Raw genomic sequence first — 20392 nt, 5'->3', positions numbered from 1 at the left:
AATCTGATCCTTTTTTGAAAAGAACTTACTCCATTGCCACACACAAAGTATAATTCCTCAAATAATCTAGCATACTCATGAACACTCAAGGAGTTTTGCCTAAGGCTCTTAAGTTCAACCCATAATTCATCCAAGATAAAACAAGGTAGAAACTTTAATCTCATTCTCTTCTCAAGTCTAAACCAAGAACTTATCCTACCCTTCCCTTCCATTCTCCTTGAAAAAAGAAGAGTAGTATACCACAAAAAATCAACACCCTTTAAACAAGACACTACCAGTTCGCACTTCTTTTCATCAGAAAAACACTTGTTCTCGAAATAGCATTCAAAATCAAACAACCAAGATATAAATGCTCTATTATTTTCACCATTAAAGGAAGGAAGTAATGGTGTGTTACCTTTGCCTCTAAGGATTGGAGAGGACTTAAAACATTTCTCTCTTAGTAAGTGTGCTAGAATGGTCGATCGTGTTTTGATTTATCATCGATCTCTTATCCAGTTTCCAAGATGCCTGAAACAAGCGACTTCAATCAACTCCAAGATGGTAATGATCGAATCCTAACCGCGCTACTTCAACTCCAAGTTACCCAAGACCAAGTGTATGATCGCCTTGACACCATCGAGGGCCGGATCTATGCCATAGAAGCGAGGTTGCCTCCTCGAGAAAGCGAAGTCGTTGATGACTTCGTGAATGACTTCAGGGACGAAAACCCTCCCATGGGTATGACTGCAGCTGAGAAACGACTCCAGTATTTAGAGGAGCAATTGATGTACCTTAAAGGGGATGACATTTATAGGGAGAATAATCGCAAGTATGAGGCCGTGAGTTCCAAGTTGCCAACCAACTTCAACATGACGGATATCCCTAAATTCAAGAGGCATGAAAACCCTTTGAACCACATTCGTGCTTTTAAGGACTACATGTTTATCAAAGGCATTAAACCCGAGATGTTCTTAAGGATCTTTCCTTCATCTCTTGACACCATCCCAAAACAATGGTTCTACTCTCTAGAACACAAGAAGATCGCTACTTGGGAAGACGCCGCGGTCGAGTTTGCTACGCAATACGCGGATAATGCTGAGATCCAAGTTAACATGCGCACTTTAGAGGTTCTTACCCAAAATGACAAAGAAGGTTTCACCGACTTCCTAAGTAGGTGGAGGAAGACTAGTACCCAACTAGTTGAACGCCCGGATGAGGCTACTCTCGTAGAGAAATTCGTGGACAACTTAAAGCCCATCTATGCCAATCATTTGAGGTACCAAAACATTAAAACTTTCAAGAACTTAACCGTACTAGGAACAAGGATTGAAGATGACATCCGTAAAGGGCTCTTGTAAAAAACGGTAGGTCGAGGATATCAAGGCTCAACAAGTCGTTCTTACGGCTCCACTAGCAAGACCGATGAAGTTAACCTCCTCGAGCCATCCAAGAGGACTGCCCCACCAAGGAAATTTACAAATCTTGGGGACACTTACTCCAATGCTCTAAAAAGACTAATGAAACAAGGAAAACTCCAACCCATAGGACCTACGCCCGAACCTGAAAAGAAGTCCAAGTTCTGGGACGAGAACTCATACTGCGAATATCATTGGGGGAAGGGGCATGACACAGAAAAATGCTACAAATTAAAAAATGTGCTTCAAGACATGATAGAGGATGGTCGACTACCAATACCGCCGGGAGGTAAGCCCAACAACACTCAGAATCCTCTTGGAATTCTAGTGATCACAAGTGAAGAATCTACCTTAGATTGTTCACACCTCATTTCTCCAGTCGAAGACAAGATCCACGCGATCAAGAATGAAGGGTTCTACTCTACCATTTCCCCTACCATTGCCGACTTCATCGCATGGGCAAGAAGTGTGGATAGGCAAGTTTGGGAATTGGAAAATGTGGTGACAACTTTACATGACCCCAATGCGACACCTAAAGAACATGCGCCACTAATCTTTTCTCAAAATGCTACTATGCAAGAAATAGTCGCCGTGGTTGATAAACTAGTCGACCAAATCACACAATTAGAGGACGAGATCATGAGAATGAGGGAACTAGCTACAGTCAATGGAGTATGGGCCGATGACGATGAAGACGAGTATCTCATTGAACACTCCCTAGTCAAGGAAATAGTCCAAAATGGTGAAGACCAAGATGTAGACCACCTAACTCGTTCGGGGCGTCCATATCAAAGTACTACTCAAAATGGTCCAACCAATGTTATCACACCAAATGATAATGAAGTTGACTCTACTGATCATTTGCTCCAGCAATTACAGAAGACCAAGGCTGATCTTTTAGTCTGGAAATTAGTAGCAAGCTCATTCCCACATCGCCAAGCTTTACTGCAAGCTTTGTCCAAGCTAAATGTGGCACATAACTCCACACCCGACGATGTAGTCAACTTGGTCTTTCAAGAATCACCGAAGCTAAGTAATCCTATTACTTTATCAGACGAAGATTTGCCACCCTTTGGCGCTAGTCACAACTTGGCTCTTTACATCACCGTCATTTGCGAATTGGCACCCCTATACTATGATCCAGTACATGAACTTGGGGGCTTTCAAAGCATAAGTGTCATAGAAAGCGAATTGGCACCCCTATACTACGATCCCTACTCCAACTTGGTGGTCAACCACATACTCAAATCCCAGGGATACTTCCCCGGAATGCCTTTGAACCCTGTCCGAAGAAACACCTTCGCACCCTACAAGGAAGGCAACTCAAAAAGAATACCACTTGGCTTAGGATACAAACCCACTAAAGAGGAAGTTCTCGAGATGCTCGCTCAAGTTCAAAACCGTAAGTACGTAGGAGTCCAAATGCGACCCTATCTCCCTACCCTAAATGGATACTTTGTTAAGGAAGGAAGTCAAGAACTCTTTCACGGATTTCCCGAACCTTGGCACTATCTCGAAATGAAGCTAGCCGGAATCTAGATCTTTCACGATTGCTACTTCATTCCTCCAGAAACGGTTCCTACCGTCAAAGCTCGTCAAGCACCTTGCTTAGACGAATAAGTTGTTAGTCTACTGTTTGGAGAAGATCGATTTGTTAGAGCCGCGCAGGATGAGATCATTACCATGATACTTCAAGACAACCACTTCAACCCTACCGTGTTAATCACAGAAAAAACGCGAATCAGCAGAAAGGATGGAGAAAATCAATCAAGTGGACCAACAATCAAGGAAGACTCTTCAAGCTCACCACTGGAGAAGGAGAGATGTTCAAAGGAGAACCAGAAGACGATGAATTCAAGTCAGAGTCAGAGTCGGAGTCTAGAGAAGTCACTAAGGAGTCTCCTCCTGTCGTCACCCCCATTCTCTTTATTTCTCCTAGCTTAGCCTTAAATGGTAACAGTAGTTCGGGAAATGCCCCAACAACTGTCCCTTTCCCACCGCTGACCACAGATTAGATGGCTTCTTTGTTTCAACTTTTCTCAAACTTTAATATGAATAAATCAGGTTCTGCTTACTCTTTGTGTTATCTTGAATGCAATTCTGTTTACGATGATACTGAGGATGACCCGGACCGGACTCAATTGAGATACCTCCCTACATAGCCAAGGAAATACTACAAGAGGGGGAAGGGGGACCAGTAATAGAGAACACTGAACCCATCAATGTAGGAACCGAACTAGAACCCCAAGAACTCGGGATAGGGACCACCTTGAGCCCCACCGAAAGGGCCAGTTTCATAGACCTCCTACACGAGTTCATAGACGTTTTCGCTTGGTCCTACAAAGACATGCCAGGGATCGACAGGGATATCGCCGAACATAGAATCCCAATTAAGCCAGGTTTCAAGCCCGTGAAACAGAAGCTTCGTCGAATGAGAACAGAGTGGGCTCTCAAGATTAAGAAAGAAGTCGATAAGCAATTCAAAGCCGGGTTCATCAAAGTTTCCGAGTACTCTGACTGGGTAGCCAACATAGTACCTGTACCCAAAAAGGATGGGAGAATCCGTGTTTGTGTTGATTTTAGAGACTTAAACAAAGCAAGTCCTAAAGATGACTTTCCTCTACCACATATCGACATATTGGTGGATAATACCGCAGATCACGCGTTACTATCCTTCATGGATGGGTACGCGGGTTACAATCAAATCAAGATGGTCATAGAAGACATGCACAAGACCACCTTTGTCACTCAATGGGGAACCTATTGCTTTACGGTTATGCCGTTTGGGTTAATCAACGCCGGAGCTACATATCAACGCACCGCAACTACACTCCAACGTGACATGATGCACAAAGAATTTGAGGTATACGTAGACGACATGATTGTCAAGTCCAAGGATAGAGAAGGGCATATTGCGAACCTTCGCAAATTCTTCTTAAGGCTACGAAAGTACAACATGAGGCTCAATCCTCAGAAGCGCACATTCGGAGTAACATCTGGCAAACTCCTGGGATACGTCGTTAGCCAACGAGGTATAGAAATAGACCCTTCCAAAATACTCACAACTCGAAAAGACATGCCTCGCTCTGTGTGGGCAACGAAGAAGCTACGCCATTACATGCTTAGCTACTCCGTCAAAATATACTCCAAAATGGATCCAGTCAAATACCTCTTCGAGAAACTCGTCCTCAACGGACGATTAGCGAGATGGAATTTGATGCTCTCAGAGTTCGATCTCAATTACGTGCCCCTGAAAGTTATTAAAGGGCGCGCCGTTGCCGAATTCTTTGCAGAAAACCCCATCAACGATGCACAAACAATAGGTACTTGGTCATTTCTAGACGAGGATATATTCCAAACCGATGTAGACTCCTGGGACCTTTACTTCGATGGAGCATCAAACTTAAGAGGATTTGGAATAGGAGTGTTGCTCATTTATCCTGAAGGCGAGCATACACCGATCTCTGTCAAACTCGACTTCGAGGTGACAAACAATGCTGCAGAATACGAAGCTTGTCTCATTGGACTACAGGCGGCAGTAAGCTTAGGCATTAAAAACCTCCGAGTGCATGGGGATTCGTCCCTGATTATCAATCAAGTTACGGGATCTTGGAAAATCCGAAGCGAAAGCTTAGCACCTTATCAAGCCAGAATAGACCAAGTTGCCCAATTCTTTGATCACGTGACCTATCTACACCTACCTCGGGAAGAAAATCAATTTGCGGATGCTCTTGCAAAACTCGCATCTTTGATTAATATGCCAGATGACATGGTGGAAATGCCTTTGTGCATCGAACGACGAACAGAGCCAGCTTATATCCACCAAATCACCGACGAAGAGGAAGTCACAGAGGAGCCCTGGTTCCAAGCAATCCTAAATTTTAAACTCAACGGTACCTATCCACCGGATATGGACAAAAGGGGACAACGCGCTATACGCCTACTAGCTTCCCAATACGTTCTCATGCAAGGAGAGTTATACAAAAGAACACCTCTTGGTGTAGTCCTACGTTGCCTCGATCATTCACAGGCGCGGAAAGTAATGGAAGAAGTCCATGACGGAGAATGCGGTCCTCACATGAGTGGGCCCATGATGGCGAAGAAAATCACACGTTTGGGGTATTATTGGACCACAATGGAATCCGATTGCATCAAATACGTAAGACATTGCCACAGCTGCCAAATCTTCGGGAATGTACAACATGTCCCTCCTTCATTGCTCTATACGATGACATCTCCTTGGCCATTTTATGCCTGGGGAATTGATATAATCGGGAAGATAACTCCAGCCAGAATAGGAGGTGACTGTTTCATATTGGTGGCAATTGACTATTTCACCAAATGGGTAGAAGCGGCTTCCTACACTAGTCTCACGGCTAAAAACGTGGCAAAGTCCATACAAAACAACATCATAAGTCGATACGGTTGCCCACATGAGATCATTAGTGATAATGGATCGCATTTCCAAGCCGAGACTGAGCAGTTGCTAGCCAAGTACAAAATTAGGCATCACCACTCTTCGCCTTATAGACCATAGACTAATGGCGCGGTAGAGGCGGAAAACAAGAACGTTGTCACAATTCTCAAGAAAATGATTGACAACTATCGAGATTGGACAAGCAAAATACCCTTTTCTTTGTGGGGATATCGCACATCTGTAAGGATGCCCACTGGGGCCACCCCTTTCTATTTGACCTACGGCATGGAAGCTGTACAGCCAGTCGAGTTAGAAATACCATCATTGCGTATCTTACTCGAAAGTCAAATCCCGGAAGCCGATTGGAAGAGGGATAGATACGAAGAACTCATCCTCTTGGATGAACGTAGGCTACGCGCATTACATAATGTCCAAATTAAAAACATCAGTCGCCAAATTTTTTAATACATTCAGCGCTCATCTCTCCTACTTTACTCTTTGCGAAAAAAAAAAGGGACGAGCGATTAACAGCGGCGACGACACCAACGAACAACACCACACAACCACCCTTCCACCGCCATCTCCACCGCCATTTCCACCGCCACATCCACCCTCCTCAATTAGGTTAGTTTTTTTTGTTTAATTTCAGTTTATATAGTTTAATTTGTTAGATTAATTTGTAGTTAGTTTGATTAATTTGTGGTTAGTTTGTTAGATTTATTTGTAGTTTGTATGTTAGATTAATTTGTAGTTAGATTTAGTTTAATTTGTGTTTGAAATAAAAGGGAATGATTATGAGGTTTGTCTTTAGGTTTTGGGTTATGGGGGCGCGGGGGGAGGGGGGGTTCGGCCGTGGGTGGGGGTGGTCCGGTGGGTGGCGGTCAGCCGTGGGTGGGTGGGTGGGTGGGTCATGGGGTGGCCGTGGGTGTGTGGGTCATGGGTGGTGTATGGTGTTGGGTAGCTAAGTGATACCGTCTCATTATCATTAGTATTAAGCTAAGTGGAACCGTCTTAATTAATAATATTATTATTATTATTACTAAGTTAAGTGAAATCGTCGTATTATTATTAATATTAAGCTAAGTGAAACCGTCTTTTGCATTAATGGAATTAGCTAAGTGGAACCGTCTTTTGGATTAAGAGAAATTAACTATTAGCTAAGTAGAACCTTCTTTAGGACTTGATTTTGATAAATTTAGTTTGATAATTCATGTTATTGATGAATTGAGGTAGAATAACCTTGTTATTTTTGTTTTTCTTTTCTCTTTTCAGGGTTGTCACCTTGTTGCTAGGCACCACCGTCACGCGGTAGTGTTGCTTCTTGTTTTCTTTTCATTTTTGCTTTTACTTGATTAGGTAACCTCCTCTTACCAGTTACCTTTTAAATTTACTAATTTTAGTTCAAATTATGTTACGGACTTTAGGATAGAAGCCTTTATTATGTGGTTGAATTGGGCTATTGATTGACTTAATTAATTTAGTACTTGATTGTGTTGTTGTTTGATTTGATGTTGACTTAGTACCCGTTCAAGAATTACTCATTAGGAGTAATTCTTGAATAGTCCCCATTTTGGGATTGTCTTTGTACGTTTCAAGTCATTTAGGTAGTAAACACGTACTTGTGATTTATTAATGAGGAATGAGTTTGGTGGCGATCCCTTTAATGTTCTCCGAATACATGTATATGTGGAGTAATTAGTTATTCTACATAGATGTGTATTTGGAGAATCAAGGGAATTCTGCCGAATTTTTTCCTCATTAATAAATTACAAGTGTGTTTGCTAGTGACTTGAAACGTACATTGACGGGTTTAGGTTGGAGTGATAAGGACCCCATTCGAAGATGGATTACTTATTGACAATATTTATATATTGTTTTCATATGTTTATTGTATAATGTGGAGTATAATGTTTAAATTTTGTATGTAATATTATTGTTATTTTTTAAAATTGTTTAAATTATTGTGGGGTCTTCTTTAGATTAAAATGAAGAGATTAGAACGTTCATGGATGTATGAAGGAAGATTAGACCATTCCAATAAGAAAAGACGTCCTACCGCTAGATTTATAAAGGGTGTTAGCGAGTTTATTGAATTTGCTAAACAACAAGATGAATATGACTTGGTAGACAAAAAATTTAGGTGCCCTTGTGCCAAATTCAAAAACCTGAAATACCAGCTTGACATTGTAGTAGAAGAACATCTCATTATAAACGGGTTTAAGCCAAATTATTACAATTGGATTTCATATGGAGAAGCATATTCTCCAATTCATGAACAAGCTCACACCCAACAAATACAAAATGATGAGAACCCATATAGAGAGATGGTTGTTGATGCTATGGATTCCACTATTTTTAATAGTGATGACCATACAACTATTTCTGAAGAACAACCGCCACACCCACAAGCAAAAGCCTTTCTTGACATGTTAAAAGCCTCAGAAAAACCCTTATATGAAGGAAGCAGAATGACATTGTTACAAGCCGCTTCTAGGCTAATTACCTTGAAATGTGAGTTTAATATGCCATTTGTTGCTGTTGATGGCATTGCCTCGTTCCTTGAGGAATCTTTCCCCGATGATAATATCATGACCCGAAGTTTCTATATTACCAAAAAAGTAGTTAAAGGTCTTCAGTTATCGCATGAAAAGATTGATGCATGTCCTGAAGGATGTATGCTATTTTGGAAAGATGATGCTTTGCTTGACAAATGTAAAGATTGTGGGGCGGATAGATATGAGACAAGTGAAGGAGATATAGTTTTGGTGTTGAAAAAAGGCAACGGTAGTAAGAGGGCCAAAAAGAGTAAGAAACCAATAGCATGTAACCAATTGTTTTACTTTCCTCTCGCACCAAGACTTCAAAGAATCTATGCCACCAAAAACATTGCCGAACAAATGAGATGGCACAAAGAAAACCCACGTGCTCCGGGGAAGATGAGTCATCCTAGTGATGGGGAAGAATGGAAACGATTTGATCAGATGTATCCTGATTTTGCCAAGGAACCCCGCAATGTACGACTTGGCTTGTGTACGGATGGATTTGATCCTTTCGGTAATTTTGGGAGGAAGTATTCTTGTTGGCCCGTTATGGTCACACCATACAATTTACCACCTTGGTTATGTATGAAAAGACCATTTATCTTCTTGTCACTTATTGTTCCCGGACCAAAAAGCCCAAAACGTAATTTGGATGTTTATTTACAACCAGTGGTGGAGGAGTTTAAATATTTGTGGGAAGTTGGGGTGGAAACTTATGATGTGTCTAAAAAACAAAATTTTCAACTTAAAGCTTCCCTTTTGTGGACAATAAATGATTTTCCCGCCTATGGTATGCTATCTGGGTGGTCTACACAAGGACAAAAAGCATGTCCTTGTTGCATGGAGGAAAGTAAAGCATTTTGGCTTCCCAATAGCAAGAAAATAAGCTGGTTTGATTGTCATAGATGCTTCTTACGAGAGGGAAATCCACATAGGAAGAACAAGAAAGCTTTCACAAAAGGTAAAGAGGTGCTTGATGCCCCTCCGAAACGAGTGCCTGGGGATGAGATATGGAAGACGGTATGTGATTTACCATCCCCTATTGATGGTACCGAGGAAGAATTTAAAGAATTGAAAAAGCAGAAAAACGGTTGGTTTAAAAGAAGCTTTCTTTGGGACCTTCCTTATTGGAAGACAATGTTTATAAGACATAATTTGGATGTAATGCACATAGAAAAGAATTTCTTTGAGCAACTAATTGACATGATCATGGATGTAGAAGGTGAAAAATGTGATAGCATTGCTTCTAGAAAAGATTTGCAGAAATTTTGTCATCGTCCCAAATTACACATTCGCGGCGACGGGTCTAAGCCAACATCCATTTTCACTCTCGACAAAGCTAAGAGAAAAGTATTGTGTGAGTGGTTACAAAATTTGAAGTTTCCTGATGGGTATGCATCAGATTTTAGTCGATGTGTTGATCTTAAGAAGCTGAAGTTGCAAGGCTTGAAAAGTCATGATTGTCATGTATTCATGGAGCGATTATTACCCGTTGCTTTGAAACACCTCGTGCCGACAAACGTTTGGAATGCAGTTGTTGAGATTAGTCAATTCTTCCGAGATTTATGTGCCTCTTCAATATGTGTTGATGACATGATTAAATGCTGGAAGAGCAAATACCACGAGATATTGTGTAAGCTTGAAATGATCTTTCCTCCTGCATTTTTTAACTCCATGGAGCATCTACCGGTTCATTTGCCATATGAAGCCAAAGTTGGGGGACCCGTCCAATATAGGTGAATGTATCCATTTGAAAGGTAATTAAGATAATCTAACTACTTTTAAATTAAAATTAATAATAATAACTAATCTATTTATTATATGTTAACTTTATTATTAATAAAACTCATCATTAACTTTTATAGGTTTCTTAATCATTTGAAGAAAAAAATTGGTAATAAAGCTAGGGTGGAAGGTTCTATATGCAATGCTTATTTAACGGAAGAGATTGCAAACTTTTGTTCTCTTTACTTTGAAAAACATATAGAAACCAAAGCAAAAAAACTTGAATGTTGAGAAACCGGATGAAGTAGACGGAAGTTTACCCGAATTTTTTCAAACTCAAGATGATGAAGGGTGTTCATCAAAGGGGCAAACAAGATATTTGGATGATAAGGAGTATAATCGTGCCCACCTTTACGTGCTATCTAATTGTGACCTCTTGAAGTCATACGAAACACGATTTGTTAATGATTTCATTTAGAGGAATCCTAATATAAGTAAGGATGATGTTTGGGACAAACATGAGGACCAATTTCCATCATGGTTTCAGAAACATGTAATTGAGTTGAATATTCAAGATGATTTGATAAGAAGTTTGGCTTTTGGTCCTTCAAAAATGGTAAGAACGTGGAATCGATACTCGGTTAATGGGTTTAATTTTCAAACATTCAACCACGGTAAAGGTAAGGCTAGGTGCAATTGGGGGGGTTACTATTTCTTCTCTTGATGACAACGAATACTATGGTATAGTTGAAGATATATTTGAAATTAGTTATAGTGGACGTGACCGAGCTTATAAAATTGTCTTATTCAAGGTTGATTTGGAAGGATAATTCGTATTTGGAATGAGAGTACATGAACAATACAAGCTTGTAGAAGTGAATCGTACTAGAAAATACTCTAAGTATGATCCATTTATACTTGCACATCAGGCTCATCAAGTGTATTTTTCTACTTATCCAAGCACAACAAATGATAGAAATCAAAATGCGTGGTGTGCAATCTTTAAGACAAAGGCACGGTCACAAGTTGATATAACTTTTTTCCAAGAAGAAAACGTTTCAAATGAAACGCTTTTGTCTCCACCCGATGAAATCAACTATGAGCATGAGAATAAAGATGGTGAAGACATGGAAGAGGAAGAATATTATGATGTGGAAGAGAGACTGGCGGGGGAGGATGAGGCGGAGGAGGAGGAGGAGGAGATAAGGGAAGAAGAGGAGGAGAGGAGGGGGGAAGATGAGGTGAGGAGGAGAAGGGAGGAGGAGAAAAGAAGGAAGGACGAGGGGTTTGGAGATGAAGATGATTATGATGATGATGATGACGATGATGAGGATGAGGAAGAGGATGAGGATGAGGACGAGGGGTTTGGAGATGAAGATGATTAAATTGGTATAATTTTGTATTCCTCAAGAGTAAATTATTAAAATTTAGAAGTCTGTATAATTTTCATTTATCATTATTTGTGTTAATTTTTATTTGTATTCTTTGCAGATGGTTTGGAGCGGGTCGAGGTAGGAAGCGTGGAGGCGGCTCAAGTTCGGATAGAGTACGCGTCCGGAGGAGGAGGAGGAGTTTGTGCAGGAGGATCCGATGCGGATGAGACGGTGACGGTGAGGAGGCGACGCTACCGACGAGCCAGCACGGGTGCCGATACGGTACACTTCGGATCATCGGATGATTCTTGAGCCGGCGGGATTATGGTAAGTTTTATTCTTTATTAGTCTACTATTTTTATTTTTATTTTTTTATTTTTTTTGTAAAATAATAATTGTTTGTAATTTTACATGTTCAAAATAAATGCAGGTTTATGGACGATTGCGTGATACGAGGTGTCACGAAAAGCACGAAAACTAATTTCGTGGGTCCAATTCCTACATCGTGGACACAAGCTTCTAATGCACAAAGAGAGGCGTGGTTCAATAACTTTCGGGTATATATTTTCCGTAATTCTTTGTTTTAGAAACCAAATAATTAATTTTGATAAATTTTTTAAGAACCAAGGTTATACTTTTATTTTATACTACTATGAAATTTTGTCGCTTTTTTTTTGTAGCTATCATTTGCTTGGTCACCGTCTCAAGAACAGAATGTCCGTAACAGGTACAATGACGTTGGTACTCGACGATATCGGGACGTGATCTGGAAGGTAATTAGGCGCCCAAAGAAACCAGATCACATGAAAGGTATTTAATTAACTTGTTTTGTTATTTGTATTAATTAGCATATACTCTCTTATATTATAAATAATATCAGTAACTTATTAGTTATGATTTCATATGTGTAATTGCAGGTGACAAGTATGAAGGCTTAATAAAGCATACCAAAAGTGAAGCTTTTCAGAAGAAGTCTAAGCAAGCATCCCTCAACAAAAGAGGAGGAAAGGAAGACGCCGTGAACGAGCCTACTCATTACGCGGGTTCACGGTCGTTCTGGGATAAAGTATTGGGTGTAAGTTTGTCTATTATTTCACACTTTTTTTTGTTTTCAATGCAACATGTTTATTTTATGTTAGATTTTTTGTTGATTTTCTAACATGTATGTTTTTTTTTTCATTCAGAAAGGAAAGAAGAAGTCAAAGCCGATTGCGACAGTGCGATCGGAACCTGTTTTCGGACACGTATTCCGGGTTGACCACAAAGGGGTTAGAACTTGGACTAAGCCAAAAGACAAGCAATTATATGTAAGTTTTCCCTAACACTTAATTTTTGTTAATTTATTCTCTTTTAAAATGTCGTATATAAGGTGGTTACCATATTAACTTACAACCATTTGTTTAATATTGTAGGAAGCATTTGAACAAGAAAAAGCCGCCAATCCAGAAAAACCGGATAATGACATATGGTATGAGTTGGTGGATGGCTTCAAGAAAGGGCACGTGTATGGTACCTGAAGTTCAACACCGGCTTTCTATGAGAAAACGCGTAGAAGATCGACTTCAACAATTCCCAGCAACACGTATCAACCGGGAATTATTAGTCAACTTCAAAGTCAAATAAGAGAGCGTGATGAACGTGATGCCAAACGTGATGAAGAACTTGCCAAACGTGATGAAGAATTCCGCCAAATGAAGGAAAGAATGGAAATGTTTGAGAATTGGTGGCAAGGTTGTAACCCCGGACCTAGATCCAACTACGATCCAAATGATCCGCATGGTCCACATGGGGGGAGTGGAGCCGGTGTTGGCTTCCAAGTAAGATGATTTTAGCATGTAAGCTTGTAAAACTTGAACATTAGAATAGCTTAGCTTGTAAAACTTTCATTTTCAATATATGAAATGAAGTTTGAGAAAATGGGAGGTGTTGGGTTGAAATGTATGGTGTTGTGTGTGTTGAAATTTGGGATGTATGGTGTTGTGGAACATCGGTTTGTATGCAGGTTGTAAATATTTGGCTAGCAATGAAAACGAAAAAAACCACCAAAACATACAGTGGCTTTGGCGACTGAATTGAGATTTGGCGACTGAAATTCAGTCGCCAATTTGGCGACTGATTTATGGTAGTCGCCAAAATGGCGACTGAAATTCAGTCGCCAAATCTCAGTTCAGTCGCCAAATTTCCTCAGCCAAACTGGCTACGTCTGTAACACCCCCATACTCCAAGTGCCTTACCAGGACCACCCAGGTATAAGGACGTTACCATCTTAGTTACCCGAGGCAATGATAATCAAATAAACAATGAAGAAACAACATTTAAATAGAATTACTTAGTGAAAGGTTACAAACTCGAAACCAAAACCAAAAGTACAAATACATGTTCTCAAACTAATCATTTCATCGATCTAATCGAAATGTTATGGAAATACTAAGCTACGTGCGAAAGACTTCTATCATCATATCGTGGCCATCCCAGCTATCCCAGTACTCATCTCATACCTGCTCAAGATCTGCTCACCATCCCCGAATGGATCACCGCAGGTTTTAAAAACATTAAATCGAGGTCAGTACTATTTACACAAGTGATATAATCAACAGTACAGCAACAAAACATCTCAAGCAATCATACACAATCAGGCACTCCACTCCATCTCCGTCACCGATCGTCCCCTGGACGGCCCGCCGATGGGGGACCGCAGCCGTTCCCACCTAAGCCCCGCTCATCATACCGAGCGATAACCCTGTCCCATTAATGTGCACATCCCCTTCCGTGGCGGGTTCCACGAAGGGCGAAACTAGGGCGTGAAGCCACTCCCGCAAGTGACTCCACTCAGCCGAGAACGCATCTCAAGAACCACAGACAAACAATCACAATCACAATATCAACAACCGTCTGAATCAACCAATTACACTAATTATAGCACAATCACCACACATTATGTAAGTAATACTGAGTAGGGAAATCCTACCTGGAAAGCACAATACTCAGACGATCTCACAGCTGATATCAAAAAGCTTCCTCTACGAATCCTCCTCCTAATTATACAAACACATAATCACTACTATGCACATGACACAACAAAATCCCCAATTCCCAATATTAGGGTTTAACTAACTTTGGAGAAATATAATAAAAATGGTATAAAGGTCTTACCCTCGACGCAAGGATCACAACGATGTAAAGAAAGGTGAAATCCGACCTTCCAAGCTCCGGGATTTGCTAACAATGCGATTAAGGTGATGAACGTAGTTTGCTTTCTCTTCTCACAGTGATTAGGTTTTGAAAAGTGATTTAGAAACAATGACGGAAGTGTTTTATACTTTAATCGCATTATTAACAAAACCCGACAAAACAGCCCCCGTAAACCGGCTACTCGATCGAGTAGCTAAGGTACTCGATCGAGTGCCCCCTTACTCGATCGAGTACCCTAGTTACTCGATCGAGTACCCAACAGTCGAAACTATTTTATTTCGCAAAACACCCTTACTCGACAGAGTAAGGCCTACTCGATAGAGTACCCCAAGACTCATAAATACGGAGTATTACAGTCTTCCCTCCTTAAAAAGAACTTCGTCCCCGAAGTTCAAACCACAACAAGACAAAGACTCCCAATACGCACTCCCGACTCAACAACCAAAACAAAACTCAACATAAAACATGTTACTAACTCGAACTCAACCCGACTCAAACGACAACAACCATACCGACACAACATAAAAAGGGTATAAAACTTCTTAAAAACTCTTTGCGATCATCTCCTACCCCCCTAAAAGAAACAAAGTTACGTCCTCGTAACCAAACATACCTGATCGAAAAGGAAAGGGTAGCGCTCTCTCATGATATCCTCTGCCTGCCATGTAGCTTCCTCAGTCTCGTGGTTAGACCAAAGGATCTTAAGCAAAACTGTCTCACCACTCCTAGTCTTCCTAACCTTCCGGTCAAGAATCTGCTTAGGTACCTCAAGATACGATAAAGACTCATCTAGCTCTAAGCTCTCTGCCTCTAACACATGTGACGGGTCACTCACATACTTCCGCAGCTGTGATACATGAAACACATTATGCACTCTCTCTAACGCAGCAGGTAAAGCCAGACGGTAAGCAACCTCCCCAACACGCTCTAAGATCTCATAAGGACCGATGAACTTCTGACTCAGCTTGCCTTTCTTCCCAAATCTCATAACCCCACGCATAGGAGACACTTTCAGAAGAACTTTATCCCCAACCTGAAACTCTATATCTCGGCGATGTAGATCCGCATAACTCTTTTATCTATCCCGAGTTTGCTCTCATCCGTTCCCGATCATCTTAATCTGTTCAACCATCTCATGTACCATCTCGGTCCTAGAACCCTTTGCCTCAAAGACTGTCGTCCCAACAAATCGGACTCTGCATCTCCTCCCATATAAAGCCTCAAACGGTGCCATGCCAATACTAGTGTGGTAGCTGTTGTTGTAAGAAAACTCTATCAAATCCAACCTCTGTTCCCAGCTACCACCAAAGTCCATCACACAAGCTCGTAACATATCTTTAAGAGTTTTGATTGTTCTCTCGATCACCGACTGTCTGTCGCAAGATGAAAAGCTGTACTCATCTTCAAAGTTGTTCCCAAAGATTCCTGCAACTCTTTCCAAAACCGTGATATAAACCTCGCATCTCTGTCAGACACTATGTCCTTAGGGACTCCATGTAACTTAAGCACATTCTTTCGATAAGCCATAGCCAACTGTGCTTTAGTCCATGTATCTTTCATTGGAACAAAGTGAGCTGACTTGGTCAGTCGATCCACTATCACCCATATCATGTTATTACCCTGTTGACTCTTTGGTAAACCCACGATAAAATCCATAGAAATGGATTCCCACTTCCACTCGGGTACCTCTAACGATGAATCTTACCTTGTGGTGTCGTCGCGTTTGTTCCCCTTTAACTCTGGCATGTCAAACAACGGGCCACGAACTCAGCTGTTTCTTTCTTCATCCCAGGCCACCAAAACGTGTTCTTCAAGTCCTTGTATAGCTTGTCTCCGCCTGGATGTACTGAATATGGTGTACAATGTTGATGTGACCATAATTGGCGCATATTTAGCCCCCGAATTACCATTGTTTCCATGCTTTTTAGTGCCTATTTGGGTCATTTCTTATCTTTAGTTCTTTGTTTTGCATATTCTTTGAGATTTTGATCCCTTGGTAGGAAAGGAGTAAGAATCTTGCATTTTCATGGCAAAACAAGGCTAAATTGATCGTATTCAATGACCAAGCATCAAGGAGAGACAAGACTAGAAGGCCTTTGTACATAGCATAGTAGAAGAGCATTGTTGAGAAAGGATCCTTGAGTCCCCAAGGAAATCCCCAAGGATTTTATGAAGAAAAGGGAAGAAAAGAAGAAGAATTGACGCTGCCAGACAATCCGAACGGATTGTACACAATCCGCCTGTCCGTCCAGCCCAATCCGAGCGTCCCGCAAAGGAATCCGCTCGGATTCCCCCTCGCCAATCCGAGAGTCTTGCCCAAGGATCCGCTCGGATTCCTCAGCCCAGATCCGGCCGTCCCGACTCCCATCCGCACGGATTTCAGTACAGCACGTTTTCATTCTTCAAAGCTACGATTAGAGAAGCCCTTCTCTCAAGAAATACCGGAGTCTCCTTGCTCAACTTAAAAAGTGTAATTACTAGTTTAGCCCTTAGTTAACCCTAATGCATCCTCCCTAATTTTCACTATAAATACCCCATTAGTCTAATTAGAGGAGCATGTTCTTCTTATCAATAATTAGTGTAGTTAATATCAATCAAATCTCCCTTTAATATTGTAATCAAGTATTAATCAAGTTTTAATCCAAGTTTTAGTTCTTTAATCTCTCTCTTGTTCTTCCTTTATTTTGGGTAATTGAAGATTATTTGGGTTATTATTGGGAGATTGACAACCTCTCAATCTAGGATTCAAGTACTTCTATTATTCTCGCTTTATTATTGGAATCATTAGTAGGTATAATCTCTTAATCCCTTTTTAATTATTGTTAATTACTTTCATTTATTCATCATGTTTCATTATGTTAGTATGATTGACAACCTTTCTAGCATGATCAATATGATAATGAGTGAGTAGTCTCTTAGCTAGGGTTTAATGGGTGATTAGGGGAAACCAACATGGGGAATGATTCATGCTTAAATCAATATGCTTTCATATCTTATTTGCTTGCTTGTTTTGATCTTAATACATGCACATGTTATATTTAATGAAATGCTAAGCCTATGAATCCTTGCATTTACTATCATCTTCTATCCTTTCAACTTGACTTGTAAGACATAACCCAACTCGAGTCTTGTTAGACCATGCATGTGTTGAGTAGGAAAGATTAAGTCGACTTGTAGGTGTTGTACAATCTAATCGATTCGGTTCCGGGACCCAAACTTTCCTAGGATTGTAAGATATAACCCAACTCAATCCATCACAACAATAATTTGCTTGCTTATAAATTGAGAACATGTTTGTATGATCATATCCCATGAATCCCCTATGAACCCATGACATCCTAGTGCCTTTAATCAATTGTTTACACCCCTTATTTTATTCATCTTGCTAGTTTATTTTCATTGCTATTTTAGTTTAGTAACCTTCTACATCAACCCAATTTGTGACACCCCCTAGACACTACTAGTTACAATAGAATTCTCATTTCAATACCCGTCCCTTGGGATCCGACCTTTACTTGCCTCTTTACTAATTGTAGAGTTGTTTGTGAAGTATAAATTGTGTTTTGTATCGACCATTGACCAACGACCACATATGCTTAATTGTGAACACGAAATGGCCTCGATCAAAAATGGCGCCGTTGCCGGGGACGGTGTTTAATTGATTTAAGATTTCTTGTATTGTTTTTAGTTGTGTCTTTTTCACCTTGGGGAAGTAAAACTCCTCAAGGTTTGTTCTAATTGTTTTCTAGTTGTTTGATATTTTGCATGTCTAGAAGGTTACAAAGAGATTTGTTACCTTTTGACCGTGAAATCGAAAGAACCTTGACGAATAATAGGAGACTTGTTAGGAGGAATTTGGGAGGTGTTGGTGAAGTTGTTCAACCCACTAGTGAGTTTGTCAATCCTTTCGCAATAGAAGGAGAAGAAAACCCATTAAACAATACCACACAAAATCCACCTACAATGCCTAAATTCTCGTCACACTCTATACCCACCGAGGAGGATTTACCAAATGGTACTCCTACACCACAACATCTTACCGGAAACTTTATTGCCAAGTCCGCCTTCATCCAACTAGTTGAGAGGAGCCAATTCGGGGGAATGCCTAGTGAGGACCCTCATTCTCATATGGAAACCTTTTGCGATTATTGTGAAGCTATCTCTCAAACGGGCGTGACTCAAGACCAAATAAGATGGGTCTTATTTCCTTTTTCGTTAATCGGCACCGCAAAGCAATGGTTGAAGGGCCTTGATAAGGCCACCCTTGGAATAGATTCTTGGAAGAAGCTAGCTCTAGCTTTCTACAAAAAATTCTACCCACCGGAAAAGACTAACATGCTAAGAGCTCAAATCACGGGTTTTAAGCAAAGGGATGAAGAATCTTTGTATGAAGCTTGGGAGCGGTTCAAAGGTATTTGTCGCTCATGTCCTCTCCATGGACTTAGCGAATGGTTTTTAGTGCAACAATTTTGGAATGGTTTATATGAAGATTCAAGGAACATTCTCAATATGGGATCAAATGGAATGTTCACCGAAGTTGATGACAATCAAACATGGAACAAGATTGAGGAAATGGCGGTCCATAATTCACAATATAGTAGACCTCGCAAGGCTACTAGAGGAGGAAAGTATGAAGTGGACTCCGTTACTCAATTGGGTGCTCAACTTAGTGCTCACATTGACACAATCAACTTGAAGTTTGAACAAGCTATGGCTAGACTTGAGGAAAACTCAAAATCATCAAAGCATCATGTCAATGCCATGACGACATCCTCATCAATCCCAAGCGGGATATGTGAGAATTGTGGAACCTTGGGTCATGACTCAAGTGAATGTAGGGGAACAACCGAACAAGTTAATGCTTTCCAAGCTTACAAAAGTGGTACCCCTTATTCAAATTTTTACAATGAAAACACCAAGTTCCATCCAAATCTCTCATACAAAAGCCAAAATGTTCAAAACCCTCAAACAACATACACTCCACCACCCATGAGAAATCAAAATCAAAGACCCTTTTACAATCAAAACCAAGGCTACCAAAATCAAAATCCATACAATCACCAAAATGACCAAGGTTTTGATGTCCAAAAAGCGGTCCTCCAAATGCAAAAGAATCAACAAGAATTTTTCACCCAAATGCAAAAAGATAGCCAAGCAAAAGATACCACCATCAACAACATTCTAGCTCACACCAAGATGTTGGAAACACAATTGACCCAACTAGCATCTTCAAGCTCACAAAGACAAAAGGGGCAATTACCACCTCAAAGTAATCCCCCTAGACATGAAACGGTTAGTGCCATTCACTTGAGAAGTGGTACAAGATATGAAGCACCGAAGAAGCAAGTTGAGAATGAAGTTGTGAAAGCTAGTGAGAATGAAGTTGTGGTGCAAAGTCCCAAAGAAGGGGAATCATCAAAAGAAGAAAGTTCAAAGAAAAATGAAGACAAGGCCAAAGAGAAGGAGCCCATTGTGATTAGACTTCCTTTTCCAAGTCATCAAGCCAAGCCCAAATTTGATGATCAACTTGGAAAGTTCATGGAGATTGTGAAGAACTTAGAAGTCTCAATTCCTTTCACGGAATTAATCAATCACGTTCCGGCCTATGCAAAGTACATGAAAGATATCCTCACAAAGAAGAAGTCGATCCGGAAACTTGAGACTATCGCCTTCACTAAGGTGAGTAGTGCAATACTTCAAGGGAGTTCACCTCCAAAGTTAAAGGATCCGGGAAGCTTCTCAATACCG

At 40.6% G+C, this 20392-nt stretch overlaps 1 non-coding gene across 1 annotated transcript; it reads right to left on the bottom strand.

The window, feature by feature from the left end:
* Positions 1–18979: 18979 nt before the first annotated feature.
* Positions 18980–19086, bottom strand: LOC141610144 (small nucleolar RNA R71). Its single transcript, XR_012528041.1, has one exon. It is a non-coding gene; the product is annotated as a small nucleolar RNA R71 (small nucleolar RNA).
* Between the last annotated feature and the right edge of the window lie 1306 nt (positions 19087–20392).

This window comes from Silene latifolia, chromosome 10, assembly GCF_048544455.1.
Source record: "Silene latifolia isolate original U9 population chromosome 10, ASM4854445v1, whole genome shotgun sequence".
Taxonomy (NCBI): domain Eukaryota; kingdom Viridiplantae; phylum Streptophyta; class Magnoliopsida; order Caryophyllales; family Caryophyllaceae; genus Silene; species Silene latifolia.
This window is presented reverse-complemented; position numbering and strand designations above follow the sequence as displayed.